Source organism: Triticum urartu, chromosome 1, assembly GCF_003073215.2.
Source record: "Triticum urartu cultivar G1812 chromosome 1, Tu2.1, whole genome shotgun sequence".
NCBI classification, from domain to species: domain Eukaryota; kingdom Viridiplantae; phylum Streptophyta; class Magnoliopsida; order Poales; family Poaceae; genus Triticum; species Triticum urartu.
In genome coordinates, this window is record NC_053022.1 from 257305615 (window position 1) to 257325023 (window position 19409).

At 46.8% G+C, this 19409-nt stretch overlaps 1 long non-coding RNA gene across 3 annotated transcripts; it reads right to left on the minus strand.

The window, feature by feature from the left end:
* Positions 1 to 14121: 14121 nt before the first annotated feature.
* Positions 14122 to 16830, minus strand: LOC125506276. Of its 3 annotated transcripts, none has more exons than XR_007282619.1 (6): positions 16447 to 16830; positions 15523 to 15600; positions 15216 to 15435; positions 14703 to 14809; positions 14525 to 14624; positions 14122 to 14432 (listed from the first exon to the last, which is right to left on the minus strand). It is a non-coding gene; the product is annotated as an uncharacterized LOC125506276 (long non-coding RNA). The 3 variants fall into 3 exon arrangements; XR_007282618.1 differs by having other exon boundaries at positions 14525 to 14607; positions 15523 to 15611; positions 16447 to 16829; XR_007282617.1 differs by having other exon boundaries at positions 14525 to 14607; positions 16447 to 16827.
* Positions 16831 to 19409: the final 2579 nt, after the last annotated feature.

Sequence of the window (19409 nt, forward strand, 5' to 3'; positions counted from 1 at the left end):
AGGACCGCACTAATCTGGGTTTGATGCCGCTCATGATAAGACCATTTGCTCGCTCAACTTGGCCGTTGGTTTGTGGGTGATAGACAGAAGCATAATCGAGCTTGATGCCCATGTTGCTACACCAGAGTTTTACCTCATCAGCCGTGAAGTTCGTGCCGTTGTTAGTGAGGATGATGTGGGGGACGCCATAACGGTGTACAACCCCGGATATGAAGTCTATCACCGGTCCGGATTCGGCCATTTTAACAGGTTTGGCTTCTATCCATTTGGTGAATTTATCCACCATGACCAGTAAGTATTTTTTTCTTATGGGTTCCCCCTTTAAGGGGTCCAACCAAGTCAAGCCCCCAGACCACGAAGGGCCAGGTAATGGGGATTGTTTGGAGGGCGGTGGGTGGCATGTGGCTTTCGTTTGCAAAAAGCTGGCAACCGACGCAGCGTTGGTCCAAGTCCTGTGCATCTACCCCGGCCGTCGGCCAATAAAAACCGGTACGGAAGGCCTTGCTTACAAGGGCCCGTGCTGCAGCGTGGTGGCCGCCGAGTCCGGCGTGAGTTTCTGCCAAAAGCTTCTGCCCTTCCTCTTCGGAGATGCACCTTTGAAGGACTGCGGTGGTGCTTTTTTATACAGCTCTCCCTCGTGGACCCTGTAGGCTTTAGATCACCGCACTATGCAGCGTACCTCATTTTGGTCCTCGAGAAGTTCATGCCTAGTTAGGTAGGCCAGGAATGGTTCTGTCCACGGGGCGATGATGGCCATTATTACGTGGGCAGACGGTGTTACTTCGATGGCAGAGCCTCCGATTATGTCAGAGTGTTCGGTATCGGGCATTTTGGCCGGGTCCGGATTATTGTTACCGGTGTCCCCTTCCCATACCACAGATGGCTTAAACAACCTCTCCAAAAAGATGTTGGGGGGAATGCATCGCGTTTTGCACCGATGCGGGCAAGGATATCCGCCGCCTGATTGTTTTCCCGAGCCACATGGTGAAATTCGAGCCCCTCGAACCGAGCTGACATCTTTAGGACGGCGTTGCAATAGGCTGCCATTTTCGGATCCTTGGCATCGAAGTCTCCATTTATTTGGGATATTGCGAGGTTCGAATCCCCACGCACCTCCAGGCGTTGAATGCCCATGGAAACTGCCATCCGAAGACCATGTAACAGGGCTTCGTATTCGGATGCGTTGTTGGAGTCTGTATACAGTACCTGGAGTACGTATTGAACTGTATCTCCGGTTGGGGATGTCAGGACGATGCCAGCCCCCAGACCAGCCAGCATTTTGGAGCCGTCGAAGTGCATGATCCAATTGGAGTATGTGCCGTACTCTTTAGGGAGTTAGTCTTCCGTCCATTCGGCGACAAAGTCGGCCAATACTTGCGACTTAATGGCTCATCAGGGTTTCTATGTTACGTTGAATGGGAGGAGCTCAATGGCCCATTTGGCAATCCGGCCCGTGGCGTCGCGGTTGTTTATAATATCATTAAGTGGCACTTCCGAGGCTACTATAATTGAACACTCTTGAAAGTAGTGTCACAACTTCCGGGATGCCATGAATACCGCATAGGCTATCTTTTGATAATGTGGGTACCGTGATTTTCATGGAGTGAGGACAGTGGATACATAATATACCAGCTTTTGAAGGGGGAATTTATGTCCGTCCATTTCTTGTTCGACGACGAGCACTGCGCTTACAACGTGATGAGTTGCCGCAATGTACAACAGCATTGGTTCGCCGGTGTTTGGCGCGGCCAGGATTGGTTTGGTTGCCAGTATGGCTTTTATTTCTTCCAATCCGGCTGTAGCAGCATCCGTCCACTCGTAGTGTTCGGCGCGCCAAAGGAGGCGATAAAGGGGTAATGCCTTTTCTCCTAAGAGGGAGATAAAGCGGCTTAGAGCCGCCACACATCTGGTTAATTTCTAGATTTGTTTGAGGTCCGTTGGGATAGCCAACTGTGACAGAGCTCGGATTTTGGCCGGATTTGCTTCAATTCCTCTACTGGAAACAATGAAGCCTAGGAGCTTTCCCACTGGTACACCGGAAAACGCATTTTTCTGGATTGAGCTTGATGTCGTATGTTCGGAGGTTGTCGAATGTGAGCCTCAAGTCGTATATTAGAGAGTTGACGTGTTTGGTTTTAACGACCACATCATCTACGTATGCCTCTACTGTTTTGCCGATCCGTTTCTCCAGACATGTCTGAATCATGCGTTGATATGTTGCGCCGGCGTTTTTGAGCCCAAAAGGCATTGTGTTGAGACAGAAGGGGCCGTATGGTGTGATAAATGCCGTTGCGGCTTGGTCGGACTCCGCCATCTTGATTTGGTGGTAGCCAGAGTATGCATCGAGGAAACACAATGAATCGTGTCCTGCGGTAGCATCGATAATTTGATCGATGCAGGGGAGGGGGAAGGGATCCTTTGGGCAAGCCTTGTTGAGGTCCTTGAAATTGACACATAGGCGCCAGGATTTGTCCTTCTTTGGTACCATCACCAGGTTTGCTAGCCAGTCCGAGTGTTTTATTTCTCTAATGAATCCGGCCTCTCATAACTTGGCTAGTTCCTCTCCCATAACTTGTCTCTTAGGTTCAGAGAAACGCCGAAGAGTCTGCTTGACCGGCTTGAATCCCTTTAGAATATTAAGGCTGTGCTCGGCCAGCCTGCGTGGGATTCCTGGCATATCTGAGGGATGCCAGGCGAATATGTCCCAGTTCTCACGCAGGAACTCTCGTAGTGCGGCGTCCACGGCGGAGTTTAACTGTGCCCCGATGGAGGCTGTTTTTGTAGGGTCCGTTGGGTGGACTTGCAATTTGACTATTTCCTCCACTGGTTTAAAAGAGGTGGACTTGGATCTCTTGTCAAGTATCACGTCGTCCTTGTCCACTGTGGAGCGCAGCGCAGTTAATTCCTCGGCCGCAAGGGCTTCGGATAATGCCTCGAGGGCCAATGCGGCTATTTTGTTTTCGGCACGTAGTGCTATGTCCGGATCACTAGCGAGAGTGATGATTCTGTTGGGCCTGGGCATTTTGATCTTCATGTACCCGTAATGGGGTATGGCTTGGAAGATCATGAACGCCTCTCGCCCTAAGAGGGCGTGGTATCCGCTACTGAATGGGGCCACTTGGAATGTAATTTCTTCGGACGTATAGTTCTTCGGCGTGCCGAATACCACGTCTAGTGTGATTTTCCCAGCACAATGTGCTTCCTGACTGGGGATGATTCCTCTGAAGGTTGTGCTGCTTTGCTCAATGTGGTTCCAGTCTATTTCCATTTTTTGAAGAGTTTCCTCATAGATGAGGTTTAATCCAGTGCCGCCGTCCATGAGTACTTTGGTGAGTCGAAAGCCGTCCAAAATTGGACTGAGGACCAGTGCAGCTGGTGCTCGGGCTGTTCGGAATTTAGGTTCGTCACTGGCATTGAAGGTAATAGCCGTGTCACTCCATGGATTTATTGTTGCCACGTGGTAGATTTAGACAAGGCTGCGGAGTGTTTGCTTGCGCCTATTATTTGATGCGAAGGTCTCAAATACTGTTAATACCATATTGTTATCCCCGGGATGGTGCTTTGTGGCATCTGGGATTAGAAGATCCTCACCTCTTTTGGCCACCTGCCGGAGTACCCAACATGCTCTAAGGCTGTGTGTTGGTATGGTATCTGCTGTACTATGAATTTTTCAGGGTCCGTTGAGCCATCCCTCCAATACGGTTCCACGCCCTGTAGAGGGTTTGTGCTTCTTTGTAATTAACTCGGGTGTCTTATGATAGTGCACCCTTTTACTTCGGACTGGGTGTATATTCGGAGCCGGATTATCCCAAAATATCGTTTCGGTTTTCCAGGCGCTTTCCATCGCACAGTACTTTCGTACTATGGACGCCAAGTCGTCGAAGCGTGATATGTCACGGCGACTTATGGCATTAAGGATTCCCTTGTCCATGCAATTATTGCAGAAAAATGAGACTGCGTCTTCCTCGCGACAGTCCTTAACCTTGTTCATCACAAGGAGGAATCTGGCCCAATAATGATGTACTGTTTCCTGGGGCTCTTGTCTGATGTGGGAAAGATCGTTTATGTTTGGGTGGGTGGGTGGATTTCAGTCCGAACCCTTACCCGATCTGAGACCCAGGGGCCGAGGAGTTTCCAATCTTGGAAGTTTGGGTTCCGGGATGTTGCCCGATAAGTCTGGCCCGCTGCCTGACTCTAGGTTTAGGGCTTGGGCGATGTCCTCCCGTAAATGGGTATCCGGCTCGGAGAGCTTAGGAATCCGGACATAGTTAGTCCTCAAGATAGAGGAAGAATCGCCGCATTGTTCCTCCACCACCGCAATATGATGCGTGACCGGTGGAAAGTTAATCTCCCTTTGATCAGGTTTAAGCCCAATCCGATCATAGTCCGTAGTGACTCCCAAGTGTTGGAAATATGCCCTAGAGGCAATAATAAAATGGTTATTATTATATTTCTTTGTTCATGATAATTGTCTATTGTTCATGCTATAATTGTGTTATCCGGAAATCGTAATACATGTGTGAATACATAGACCACAACACGTCCCTAGTGAGCCTCTAGTTTACTAGCTCGTTGATCAAAAGATAGTCATGTTTTCCTGACTATGGACATTGGATGTCATTGATAACGGGATCACATCATTAGGAGAATGATGTGATGGACAAGACCCAATCCTAAGCATAGCTCAAAGATCGTGTAGTTCGTTTGCTGTAGCTTTTCTGAATGTCAAGTATCATTTCCTTATATCATGAGATTGTGCAACTCTCGGATACCGTAGGAGTGCTTTTGGTGTGCCAAACGTCACAACGTAACTGGGTGACTATAAAGGTACAGTACAGGTATCTCCGAGAGTGTCTGTTGGGTTGGCACGAATCGAGACTGGGATTTGTCACTCCGTATGATGGAGAGGTATCTCTGGGCCCACTCGGTAATGCATCATCATAATGAGCTCAATGTGATCAAGAGGTTGATCACGGGATCATGCATTACGGTACGAGTAAAGTGACTTGCCGGTAACGAGATTGAACGAGGTATTGGGATACCGACGATCGAGTCTCGGGCAAGTAACGTACCGATTGACAAAGGGAATTGTATACGCATTGATTGAATCCTCGACATCGTGGTTCATCCGATGAGATCATCGAGGAGCATGTGGGAGCCAACATGGGTATCCAGATCCCGCTGTTGGTTATTGACCGGAGAGTCGTCTCGGTCATGTCTGCGTGTCTCCCGAACACGTAGGGTCTACACACTTAAGGTTCGGTGACGCTAGGGTTGTTGAGATATTAGTATACGGTAACCCGAAAGTTGTTTGGAGTCCCGGATGAGATCCCGGATGTCATGAGGAGTTCCGGAATGTTCCGGAGGTGAAGATTTATATATAGGAAGTCAAGTTTCGGCCATCGGGAAAGTTTCGGGGGTAATCGGTATTGTACCGGGACCACCGGAAGGGTCCCGGGGGTCCACCGAATGGGGCCACCTATCCCGGAGGGCCCCATGGGCTGAAGTGGGAGGGGAACCAGCCCCTAGTGAGCTGGTGCGCCCCCCTTGGGCCTCCCCCTACGCCTAGGGTTGGAAACCCTAGGGGTAGGGGGCACCACACTTGCCTTGGGGGGCAAGCCACCCTTGGCCGCCGCCCCCCTAGGAGATTGGATCTCCTAGGGTCGGCGCCCCCCTAGGGACCCTATATATAGTGGGGGAGGGAGGGCAGCCACACCCTAGCCCCTGGCCTCTCCCTCTCCCTCCCGTGACACTCCTCCGTCTCCCTGTGCTTGGCGAAGCCCTGCCGAGATCACCGTTGCTTCCACCACCACGCCGTCGTGCTGCTGGATCTTCATCAACCTCTCCTTCCCCCTTGCTGGATCAAGTTGGAGGAGACGTCTTCCCAACCGTACATGTGTTGAACGCGGAGGTGCCGTCCGTTCGGCGCTAGGTCATCGGTGATTTGGATCACGACGAGTATGACTCCATCAACCCCGTTCTCTTAAACGCTTCCGCGCGCGATCTACAAGGGTATGTAGATGCACTCCTCTCCCTCTCGTTTCTAGATGACTCCATAGATTGATCTTGGTGATGCGTAGAAAATTTTGAAATTCTGCTACGTTCCCCAACAGTGGCATCATGAGCTAGGTCTATGCGTAGTTTCTATGCACGAGTAGAACACAAAGCAGTTGTGGGCGTCGATATTGTCAATTTGCTTGCCGTTGCTAGTCTTATCTTGATTCGGCGGCATCGTGGGATGAAGCGGCCCGGACCGACCTTACACGTACGCTTACGTGAGACTGGTTCCACCGATTGACATGCACTAGTTGCATAAGGTGGCTGGCGGGTGTCTGTCTCTCCCACTTTAGTCGGATCGGATTCGATGAAAAGGGTCCTTATGAAGGGTAAATAGAAATTGGCATATCACATTGTGGTTTTGGCGTAGGTAAGAAACGTTCTTGCTAGAAACCTATAGCAGCCACGTAAAAACTTGCAACAACAATTAGAGGACGTCTAACTTGTTTTTGCAGCATGTGTCGTGTGATGTGATATGGCCAAAAGGATGTGATGAATGATATATGTGATGTATGAGATTGATCATGTTCTTGTAATCGGAATCACGACTTGCATGTCGATGAGTATGACAACCGGCAGGAGCCATAGGAGTTGTCTTAATTTATTTATGACCTGCGTGTCAACATAAACGTCATGTAATTACTTTACTTTATTGCTAAAGCGTTAGCCATAGTAGTAGAAGTAATAGATGATGAGACAAATTCAAGAAGACACGATGATGGAGATCATGATGATGGAGATCATGGTGTCATGCCGGTGACAACGATGATCATGAAGCCCCGAAGATGGAGATCAAAAGGAGCAAATGATATTGGCCATATCATGTCACTATTTGATTGCATGTGATGTTTATCATGTTTTACATCTTATTTGCTTAGAACGACGGTAGCTTAAATAAGATGATCCCTCGTAATAATTTCAAGAAAGTGTTCCCCCTAACTGTGCACCGTTGCGAAGGTTCGTTGTTTCGAAGCACCACGTGATGATCTGGTGTGATAGATTCTAACGTTCGGATACAATAGGTGTAAGCCAGATTTACACACGCAATACACTTAGGTTGACTTGACGAGCCTAGCATGTACAGACATGGCCTCGGAACACGGAAGATCGAAAGGTCGAGCATGAGTCGTATAGAAGATACGATCAACATGAAGATGTTCACCGATGTTGACTAGTCCATCTCACGTGATGATCGGACACGGCCTAGTTAACTCGGATCATGTTTCACTTAGATGACTGGAGGGATGTCTATCTGAGTGGGAGTTCATTGAATAATTTGATTAGATGAACTTAATTATCATGAACTTAGTCTAAAATCTTTACAATATGTCTTGTAGATCAAATGGCCCACGTTGTCCTCAACTTCAACGCGTTCCTAGAGAAAACCAAGCTGAAAGATGATGGCAGCAACTATACGGACTGGGTCCGGAACCTGAGGATCATCCTCATAGCTGCCAAGAAAGATTATGTCCTAGAAGCGCTGCTAGGTGACGCACCCATCCCAGAGAACCAAGACGTTATGAACGCTTGGCAGTCACGTGCTGATGATTACTCCCTCATTCAGTGCGGCATGCTTTACAGCTTAGAACCGGGGCTCCAAAAGCGTTTTGAGAGACACGGAGCATATGAGATGTTCGAAGAGCTGAAAATGGTTTTCCAAGCTCATGCCCGGGTCGAGAGTGAAGTCTCCGACAAGTTCTTCAGCTGTAAGATGGAGGAAAATAGTTCTGTCAGTGAGCACATACTCAAAATGTCTGGATTGCATAACCGCTTGACTCAACTGGGAGTTAATCTCTCGGATGACGCGGTCATTGACAGAATCCTTCAGTCGCTTCCACCGAGCTACAAGAGCTTTGTGATGAACTTCAATATGCAGGGGATGGAAAAGACCATTCCTGAGGTATATTCAATGCTGAAATCAGCAGAGATGGAAATCAAAAAGGAACATCAAGTGTTGATGGTGAATAAAATCACTAAGTTCAAGAAAGGCAAGGGTAAGAAGAACTTCAAGAAGGACGGCAAGGGAGTTGCCGCGCCCGGTAAGCAAGCTACCGGGAAGAAGCCAAAGAATGGACCCAAGCCTGAGACTGAGTGTTTTTATTGCAAGGGAAGTGGTCACTGGAAGCAGAACTGCCCCAAATACTTAGCGGACAAGAAGGCCGGGAACACTAAAGGTATATGTGATATACATGTAATTGATGTGTACCTTACCAGTACTCATAGTAGCTCCTGGGTATTTGATACCGGTGCGGTTGCTCACATTTGTAACTCAAAGCAGGAGCTGCGGAATAAGCGGAGACTGGCGAAGGACGAGGTGACGATGCGCGTCGGGAATGGTTCCAAGGTCGATGTGATCGCCGTTGGCACGCTGCCTCTACATTTACCTACGGGATTAGTTTTAAACCTCAATAATTGTTATTTAGTGCCAGCTTTGAGCGTGAACATTGTATCAGGATCTCGTTTAATTCGATACGGCTACTCATTTAAATCCGAGAATAATGGTTGTTCTATTTATATGAGAGATATGTTTTATGGTCATGCTCCGTTGGTGAATGGTTTATTCTTAATGAATCTCGAGCGTAATGTTACACATATTCATAGTGTGAATACCAAAAGATGTAAGGTTGATAATGATAGTCCCACATACTTGTGGCACTACCGCCTTGGTCACATAGGTGTCAAACGCATGAAGAAGCTCCATGCAGATGGACTTTTGGAGTCTCTTGATTATGAATCATTTGACACGTGCGAACCATGCCTCATGGGTAAAATTACCAAGACTCCGTTCTCAGGAACAATGGTGCGAGCAACCAACTTATTGGAAATCATACATACTAATGTGTGCGGTCCAATGAGTGTTGAGGCTCGCGGTGGCTATCGTTATGTTCTTACCCTCACTGATGACTTGAGTAGATATGGGTATGTCTACTTAATGAAACACAAGTCTGAGACCTTTGAAAAGTTCAAGGAATTTCAGAGTGAGGTTGAGAATCAACGTGACAGGAAAACCAAGTTCTTGCGATCAGATCATGGGGGAGAATACTTGAGTCACGAATTTGGCACACACTTAAGAAAATGTTGAATAGTTTCACAACTCACGCCGCCTGGAACACCTCAGCGTAATGGTGTGTCCGAACATCGTAATCGCACTCTATTGGATATGGTGTGATCTATGATGTCTCTTACCGATCTACCGCTGTCATTTTGGGGCTATGCTTTAGAGACTTCCGCATTCACTTTAAATAGGGCTCCGTCGAAATCCGTTGAGACGACACCGTACGAATTATGGTTTGGGAAGAAACCTAAGTTGTCATTTCTAAAAGTTTGGGGATGCGATGCTTATGTCAAGAAACTTCAACCTGAAAAGCTCGAACCCAAATCGGAAAAATGCATCTTCATAGGATACCCTAAAGAAATTATTGGGTATACCTTCTACCTCAGATCTTTGTTGCCAAGAATGGATCCTTTCTAGAGAAAGAGTTTCTCTCGAAAGAAATAAGTGGGAGGAAAGTAGAACTTGATGAAGTATTACCTCTTGAACCGGTAAGTGGCGCAGCTCAAGAAAATGCTCTTGAGGTGCTTGCACCAACTAGAGAGGAAGTTGATGATGATGATCATGAAACTTCAGATCAAGTTGCTACTGAACTTCGTAGGTCCACGAGGACACGTTCCGCACCAGAGTGGTACGGCAACCCTGTCTTGGAAATCATGTTGTTAGACAATGGTGAACCTTCGAACTATGAAGAAGCGATGGCGGGCCCGAATTCCGACAAATGGCTGGAAGCCATGAAATCCGAGATAGGATCCATGTATGAAAACGAAGTATAGACTTTGACTGACTTGCTCGATGATCGGCGAGCCATAGAAAATAAATGGATCTTTAAGAAGAAGACAAACGCGGATGGTAATGTGACCATCTATAAAGCTCGGCTTGTCGCTAAGGGTTATCGACAAGTTCAAGGGGTTGACTACGATGAGACTTTCTCACCCATAGCGAAGCTGAAGTCCGTCCGAATCATGTTAGCAATTGCCGGATTCTATGATTATGAGATATGGCAAATGGACGTCAAAACGGCATTCCTTAATGGTTTCCTTAAGGAAGAATTGTATATGATACAGCCGGAAGGTTTTGTCGATCCTAAGAATGCTGACAAGGTGTGCAAGCTCCAACGCTCGATTTATGGGCTGGTGCAAGCATCTCGGAGTTGGAACATTCGTTTTGATGAGATGATCAAAGCGTTTGGGTTTACGCAGACTTATGGAGAAGCCTGCATTTATAAGAAAGTGAGTGGGAGCTCTGTAGCATTTCTCATATTGTATGTGGATGACATACTGTTGATGGGAAATGATATAGAATTCTTGGAAAGCATAAAGGCCTACCTGAACAAGTGTTTTTCAATGAAGGATCTTGGAGAAGCTGCTTATATATTAGGCATCAAGATCTATAGAGATAGATCGAGACGCCTCATTGGTCTTTCACAGAGTACGTACCTTGACAAGATATTGAAGAAGTCCAAAATGGATCAGTCAAAGAAGGGGTTCTTGCCTGTATTGCAAGGTACGAGATTGAGCATGGCTCAATGCCTGACCACGGCAGAAGATAGAGAAAAGATGAGTGTCGTCCCCTATGCCTCGGCCATAGGGTCTATCATGTATGCTATGTTGTGTACCAGACCTGATGTAAACCTTGTCGTAAGTTTGGTAGGAAGGTACTAAAGTAATCCCGGCATGGAACACTGGACAGCGGTCAAGAATATCCTAAAGTACCTGAAAAAGGACTAAGGATATGTTTCTCGTTTATGGAGGTGACGAAGAGCTCGTCGTAAAGGGTTACGTCGATGCTAGCTTCGACACAGATCTGGATGACTCTAAGTCGCAAACCGGATACGTGTATATTTTGAATGGTGGGGCAGTAAGCTGGTGCAGTTGCAAGCAAAGCGTTGTGGCAGGATCTACATGTGAAGCGGAGTACATGGCAGCCTCGGAGGCAGCACAAGAGGCAATCTGGGTGAAGGAGTTCATTACCGACCTAGGAGTCATACCCAATGCGTCGGGCCCGATGACTCTCTTCTGTGACAACACTGGAGCTATTGCCCTTGCCAAGGAGCCCAGGTTTCACAGGAAGACCAAGCATATCAAGCGTCGCTTCAACTCCATTCGTGAAAGTGTTCAAAATGGAGACATAGAGATTTTTAAAGTACATACGGACCTGAATGTGGCAGATCCGTTGACTAAACCTCTCCCTAGAGAAAAACATGACCAACACCAGAACTGCATGGGTGTTCGATTCATCACAATGTAACTAGAATATTGACTCTAGTGCAAGTGGGAGACTGTTGGAAATATGCCCTAGAGGCAATAATAAAATGGTTATTATTATATTTCTTTGTTCATGATAATTTTCTATTGTTCATGCTATAATTGTGTTATCCGGAAATCGTAATACATGTGTGAATACATAGACCACAACACGTCCCTAGTGAGCCTCTAGTTGACTAGCTCGTTGATCAAAAGATAGTCATGGTTTCCTGACTATGGACATTGGATGTCATTGATAACGGGATCACATCATTAGGAGAATGATGTGATGGACAAGACCCAATCCTAAGCATAGCTCAAAGATCGTGTAGTTCGTTTGCTGTAGCTTTTCCGAATGTCAAGTATCATTTCCTTAGACCATGAGATTGTGAAACTCCCGGATACCGTAGGAGTGCTTTGGGTGTGCCAAACGTCACAACGTAACTGGGTGACTATAAAGGTACACTATAGGTATCTCCGGAAGTGTCTGTTGGGTTGGCACGAATCAAGACTGGGATTTGTCGCTCTGAATGATGGAGAGGTATCTCTGGGCCCACTCGGTAATGCATCATCATAATGAGCTCAATGTGATCAAGTGGTTGATCACGGGATCATGCATTACGGTATGAATAAAGTGACTTGCCGGTAACGAGATTGAACGAGGTATTGGGATACCGACGATCGAGTCTCGGGCAAGTAACGTATCGATTGACAAAGGGAATTGTATACGGATTGATTGAATCCTCGACATCATGGTTCATCCGATGAGATCATCGAGGAGCATGTGGGAGCCAACATGGGTATCCAGATCCCACTGTTGGTTATTGACCGGAGAGTCGTCTCGGTCATGTCTGCATGTCTCCCGAACCCGTAGGGTCTACACACTTAAGGTTCGGTGACGCTAGGGTTGTTGAGATATTAGTATACGATAACCTGAAAGTTGTTCGGAGTCCTGGATGAGATCCCGGATGTCACGAGGAGTTCCGGAATGGTCCGGAGGTGAAGATTTATATATAGGAAGTCAAGTTTTGGCCATCGGGAAAGTTTCGGGGGTAATCGGTATTGTACCGAGACCACCGGAAGGGTCCCGGGGGTCCACCGGGTGGGGCCACCTATCCCGGAGGGCCCCATGGGCTGAAGTGGGAGAGGAACCAGCCCCTAGTGGGCTGGTGCGCCCACCTTGGGCCTCCCCCTGCGCCTAGGGTTGGAAACCCTAGGGGTGGGGGCGCCACACTTGCCTTGGGGGGCAAGCCACCCTTGGCCGCCGCCCCCCCTAGGAGATTGGATCTCCTAGGGCCGGCGCCCCCCCTAGGGACCCTATATATAGTGGGGGGAAGGAGGGCAGCCGCACCCTAGCCCTTGGCCTCTCCCTCTCCCTCCCGTGACACTCCTCCGTCTCCCTGTGCTTGGTGAAGCCCTGCCGAGATCACCGTTGCTTCCACCACCACGCCGTCGTGCTGCTGGATCTTCATCAACCTCTCCTTCCCCCTTGCTGGATCAAGTTGGAGGAGACGTCTTCCCAACCGTATGTGTGTTGAACGCGGAGGTGTCGTCCGTTCCGCGCTAGGTCATCGGTGATTTGGATCACGACGAGTACGACTCCATCAACCCCGTTCTCTTGAACGCTTCCGCGCGCGATCTACAAGGGTATGTAGATGCACTGCTCTCCCCCTCGTTGCTAGATGACTCCATAGATTGATCTTGGTGATGCGTAGAAAATTTTGAAATTCTGGTGCGTTCCCCAACACCAAGGCGGCGATGCAATCCAAGAGCTCGTTTAGGGAAGAGAGCTTCATTGGATCCATCTGCTCGGCAAATTCCGAGCCAATGTGGAGGCTGTTTTCGATGACCCGAGAAGTCATCATCGATGCAGCGGCCGAACGGGCGGTCATGATGAAACTGCCTAGCCGGGGAGTTTGGCCGACAGCCAGGGCTCCCCCGGCGGTAATCTTGTTTTTGACGACAAGACGAGGCATCCTCCCTTACGGTGACGGCACAGTGAAACTCTCAATGAAAGTACCAATGTCGGTGTCAAAACCGGCAGATCTCGGGTAGGGGGTCCCGAACTGTGCGTCTAAGGCGGATGGTAACAGGAGGCAGGGGACACGATGTTTACCCAAGTTCGGGCCCTCTTGATGGAGGTAATACCCTACATCCTGCTTGATTGTTCTTGATAACTAGTGGACCCGTTGCGCCAAATGGCGCAGAGGCACACTAAACCCATGTTCGCGATGAAACAAAATATCCATGGTTTGAGGGTTTAGGATTTAGAGATGTATACACACATTTTAATTTAATAACACAAAGCCGCATTTAAAACAAAATATATATTTTAGTTAGTTTAGCTGTAGGGAAGTACATATGATAATAAAAATGGTGTCTTGTTGTGCACAATGAGATATATATATATATACACACATTCTAATTTGGTTGGTTGAAGAATACCACAGCCTAATCCTTGGGCACCAAGACGTCACGAGGAAAGAAACCCTGAAATGCCACTCCTTAGCCACACGAACGTGTCTGGATATAAGCTATAGCCACGAAAGGGCCTAATGGGCAGAAGCAAAAACACGAATGGGCCAGATCCCTAAACGCCGTGAGAAAAGGAAGACCACCAGAGTCTAAATTAGGAAAAAAACTAACAAATAGGGGCAGAGGTGGCCAAAAAAGGTAACCAAAAATATCTATCTCAAGAAGAAATCGTGTGTAGGCTATGGAGCAGCATATCACGCATAGAAAGACAAACCACAGTCAAACAACACATGCACAATAAGCTAGAGTTCACTTCATAATATACGGGAGTTTTTGTTTTTGCTTTGCTTTGAGATAGCTACCTGAGCAGCCAAAGACTCTAGTTTTAGAGCATGCTTAATAAGGAGCATTCAGTTCACTGGTTACATAAATCCTGGTCGTGGCTTTGTTCATGCAAGTAGCAGACGCATTAAGAGACTCTCTTGAAGCTGGTCAAAGAGCATTGTAGCGGAGCATTGTTGATGGTGAGCCTAGTTGCATGAAGGACCATTTTCCTCTTGAGATGTCAGTCGAGGAGAAGCTAATATTATAGGATAGGTAACCTACAGTGAAACACAGGACAGAACACAAAGTTAAAGCATGCTTATGGCAGATGAATTTAGGAACAACACATGAGAACATATCTGGGTTGTACCTATAGGTAATTAATCTCTGCATAGCTGGCGCAGAGTAGTCACTGCCTTGATTTCTTTAATATGCCTTCCAGTAGTAGAGCTCCTTTTTTAGAAGTTATTCTGGTTAGAGATGAACAATCGCTGTGTCTATTTAGGCTTAAAAATGCAGAGGTAGACACACAGTATAAGAATTGGCACCTTTTGTTTTCGGTCTTGGTCATCTAACACTGGTCAGCCTTATCATTCTTTCCTTCAACAGTTGCTGAAATAGCTTCAGCCTTATCATCAGACTACTCCTGTTGCACCTAGAAAACCAAGTGGTTTGGTAACAGAGCAAGATGAGATATTAATATCCAAAGGACTGGCTCGAGCACGTTTTAGCTCACTCAATCAGCTAGACAGCTTCGAATAGAATTTCTTTATGTCCATCTATATATTTGTATCTCCGTAAAACATGCCACACTAAGTTTTCTTCCTCATGTGAGATAAGAATTTGATTGTACAATTGTGCAATCGAGAACGGCATGAGAGAAAGCTATATCAACACAGCAGCTATCTTTTGGTGTACAATTGAGTTGCTTTCATATGAGATCTAAAATATGTGCATTCACATGTGTTTATATGAGTTGTAGAAAGAAACTTTACCTAAGAAGAAGGACCCAATAATCATATTTTCACAAAAGCACAATTAGGGATTACAGAGGATTTTACCCTTGAAGCGGACATGTTCTTTGGTTCGCTCTTTGCTTCTCAGGGATTACACTAAGCATCTCCTTAGCTTCCTGTTGCTCGCCTTGCAGGGCATCACTGGTGTACTTTCCCGACCGCTCCTTCTTCTCTAGCACCATTCACTTCAATCTACTTCTCATCAGTGAGCAGCACATGTGAGACAAACTCTCTCATCATTTTCAGTGATTGTTCCAATAGAATCCTGCGTGCACAATTATACAAAAGAGTCAATGTAACCACAATATTACACGGCAAAGGGGATTGAACTTAATAATAACTGATGACCCACCAACTTGCAACCTTCAAAATCCAGCTTCAGCTGCAGCCTCTGTACACTTTGCTTGAAGTTATCTTGCATACTCACTTCCTGAAACAAGCCTAAAATGGTCACCAGAAGATAATAATTGTGAGCATTTGTATCTTTTTCTGTCGCAAGCTTGGCAGTGTTTTTCCTAGGCTTGCTACATGCCCAAGAACATAGAACAACACGTACTTCCATAATTCAGATTGAATTTGTTTATCCTGATAGTCTTTTAGATCTCTGAAAAACCGTGGAACTGTAAACAGTCAGATCAAGTAACTGTCTTCTCCTAATTCCATAGCGAGGTGATCCAATTCGTTTGGACAGTCAGACAACAAATTCTGTATAACAATAAAGATCTTAGGGCCTTTAGGTGTTTGTTCTGTTGATCTATAGATGCAGTGAGATTCCTCAGGGGAACATCCAACTTTGAAGCACGGTCAGTTCTAAAAATTAGATTCACCACCGGCCTAGTTGCAGCACCTAGCTTTATCTCCTCTTGCTATTTCTGAATGCAGTGTTGTATTACTACGACTACCGTTTAGATTGGCCGAAACAAAGAAAAGCTAAGAACCAGACTAAAATATAAAATTATCATGTGTTTTTAGGCAAAGATAAACATGAACATCAGATACCAATCTTAACTCATATTTTTCTGTCTGGAATCAAAAATTGAACCAGGCTGAATGACAAGTAGTTTCATTTACATTTACAAATCAATAAAGAAAAGAAAAGAAAAGCATAGCCATAAGAAAGAAGAAAATACAAGATGTGTACGTGTTTCATTTACGTTTACAAATAAAAAAATTGTAGGACAGTAATTTGCTAAGGGCAGAAAAAACATGACAGCAGAAGAAGCAACAAAATTTATACATGGCAGAGGTGCAAATTTAGTGAGCATTGGCAACTAACCAGGTAATGGAGGGAACATGCTTCCTCTTCTCCATTGAATCCATCACCGTACGGCTAGGTGAGGAGCCACCGCTTGCATCTTCCGCCTTCGTTGGGCGAGAGGAGAGGAAGCGCACATCAATTTCGTCTGTCTTATTCACCGAGCGATGCCGGGCGAGGGGGTGAATGGATCCGACCTTCCCTAATGAGAGCAGAGTAGCAGGGAAGGGGGGACGAACTCCGGAGGCGCTCCGGGCACCGCGAAGCTGGTCGGCTGCGCGGACATAAACGGCGGCGACTACGCACCCGGTCCAGAGAAAGGAAGGAGAAGAGGAGGCGGGCGGCGCGAGAGGAGCCTCATGGTCGAGGGAGAAGAGGAGGCGGCTGGGAGAGGACGCCCGAACCGTCTTACGTCTAGTGTTCTGGGCGGTTTAAAGTGGACGACGCTGATGTGCGGGACCAGAAGGGAACAGGGGCCACCAGCCAGAGGGCGAAACATGGAGCGATGGTCACAGACGGCTCACAAAAAAAGACAAGACGTGACGCGGCATGGTCGCATGGAGTAGGCCACAACCCACGATGCAGAATTCAGCCCCGGTTCTCTCTCCAAAAGCCGGATGGGACGCAAAAGCAGGAAGAGCTCACACGAACAAATTCACAGCCAACCACAGATGGGTGGGTCTAGAAAACAAATAGACCCACTTGCAGCGGCAGCACCCAACGAGCCAGAGGAGGAAATAGCAACAGGAGCACAAAATCTCCCAGATGTGAATCGTGCCTGACGAGACAAAAGCTGGCACATCGTGCACGCAAAGAAAAACAAAAGAAGAGACCGACGAATGGGGCCATGCATGGGTCTGAGCCATATGAAGCGATGGGTGTGCACCCGGCGAGTACACATGAGTCGACCCGTCCTGCATGTGATGACCCCACACGCGAGCGCAACAGACGACGCGACGACCCTGCACGCGACGGGCCTATCCTGAGTGCAACCCAAGACACGCTCAGCGACTGCAGCCGACAAGCGGGGCCAGGAATAGCAGCGGCCCACACCCATCATTGCGCCAGCACAAACGCGGGTGCACATGCGTCGGTCCATCGCTTCTGCACCTGACGTAGGAAGAAGTAACTTCCCCACGACGCACGGCGCGGGCAGCGCATGAGGAACGACCGGACAAAAACGTTTGACCCGAGAAAACTCACCCACGCGACGGGACATGCAGTTAGAGTAGCGGACGAGTGGGACCAGGGGAAGGAGCGGCCCACCCGTCATTGGTACAGTGCAGGCGCGTGCGTAAAAAACGGGTGCATATGGGCTGGCCAACTCCTCTGTGGCGCCCCACGACGCACGATCCGGTCAGCGTGCGACACAACAAGCCATGCAGCACGAGTAGCTCACCTGAGAGGATCTGACCCAGCCAATCCAAGGCCTAGCCGAGCCCACCAGTCATCTATGCTCACGAAACAACCCTGGGTCAAAATGAACTGTAAAAATCAAACGGTTGGCACACCAGCGTTGACGCGACCATGGCGAATCGGAGGGTCAAAACGAAGCAAAATTCGAGGAGCGCTCGGGTGGGCGGGTCGTCCAGCCTCATATATGTTAAAATATGAGTAGTACAAGAGTTGATCTACCACGAGATCGAAGAGGCTAAACCCTAGAAGCTAGCCTATGGTATGATTGTATGTTATTCTATGGACTAAAACCTTTCGGTTTATATAGACACCAGAGGGAGCTAGGGTTACACAAGGTCGGTTACAAAGGAGGAGATATACATATCCATATTGCCAAGCTTGTCTTTCATGCCAAGGAGAGTCCCATCCGGACATGGAACGAAGTCTCCAATCTTGTATCTTCATAGTCCAACAGTCCGGCTGTCCGGATACCCCCTAATCCAGGACTCCCTCAGCAATCTTCTGTAAAAAAATTGCAGCTAATCTCGTGAGCGCAAAGTTTCTGTTTTTTACAGCAAGATCACATTAACTTTCACCCAAGTCTTCCCAAAGGTCTTACTTTTCACTTTATTGAAACAAAAGCTATAAAACATGATTACTACAGTAGCTTAATCATGTACGCGCACAAAAACAGTAAGGGTAAATATTGGGTTGTCTCCCAAGAGGCGCTTTTCTTTAGTGTCTTTTAGCCAGGCATGATGATTTCAATGATGCTCACATAAAAGAAAAGAATTGAAACATAAAGAGAGCATCATGAAGAATATGACTAGCATATTTTAATCTAACTCACTTCCTATGCCCAGGGATTTTGTGAACACATAATTTATAGGAACAAGAATCAACTATCATAGGAAGGCAAAACAAGTATAACTTCAAAACTTTAAGCACATAGAGAGGAAACTTGATATTATTGCAACTCCTACAAGCATATATTCCTCCCTCCTAATATTTTCAGTAGCATCATGAATGAGTTAATCAATATAACTATCACATAAAGCATTCTTTTCATGATCTACAAGCATAGAGAATTTTCTACTCTCCACATAAGCAAAATTCTTCTCATTCAGAATAGTGGGGTCACTAATTCCTAAAGTTGACACTCTTCCAAACCCGTTTTAGATGATAGTATTATTCATACTCCAAAAGATATAAGTGAAGTTCATGGAGAATTCTACAATCAATACCCAAGCTCAAAATATATATAAGTGAAGCACACGAAGCATTCTATAAAACCATACTCAAAAGATTTAAGTGAAGCGCAAAGAGCATTCTATAAGGTCGCACTCAAAAGATATAAGTGAAGCACATGAATCATTCTATAAATTGGTGAAGGGACATCTCATACTAGCATGGTTCTTAAAGAAAAAGAAAAACATAAAGGACACAAATCATGTGAACAAAACAAAAACCAAGGTATACCAATAATTGTTGAAGAAGAAAGATGGGATGCCAACCAGGGCATCCCCAAGCTTAGATGCTTGAGTATCCTTGGAATATTTACTTGGGGTGCCTTGGGCAACCCCAAGCTT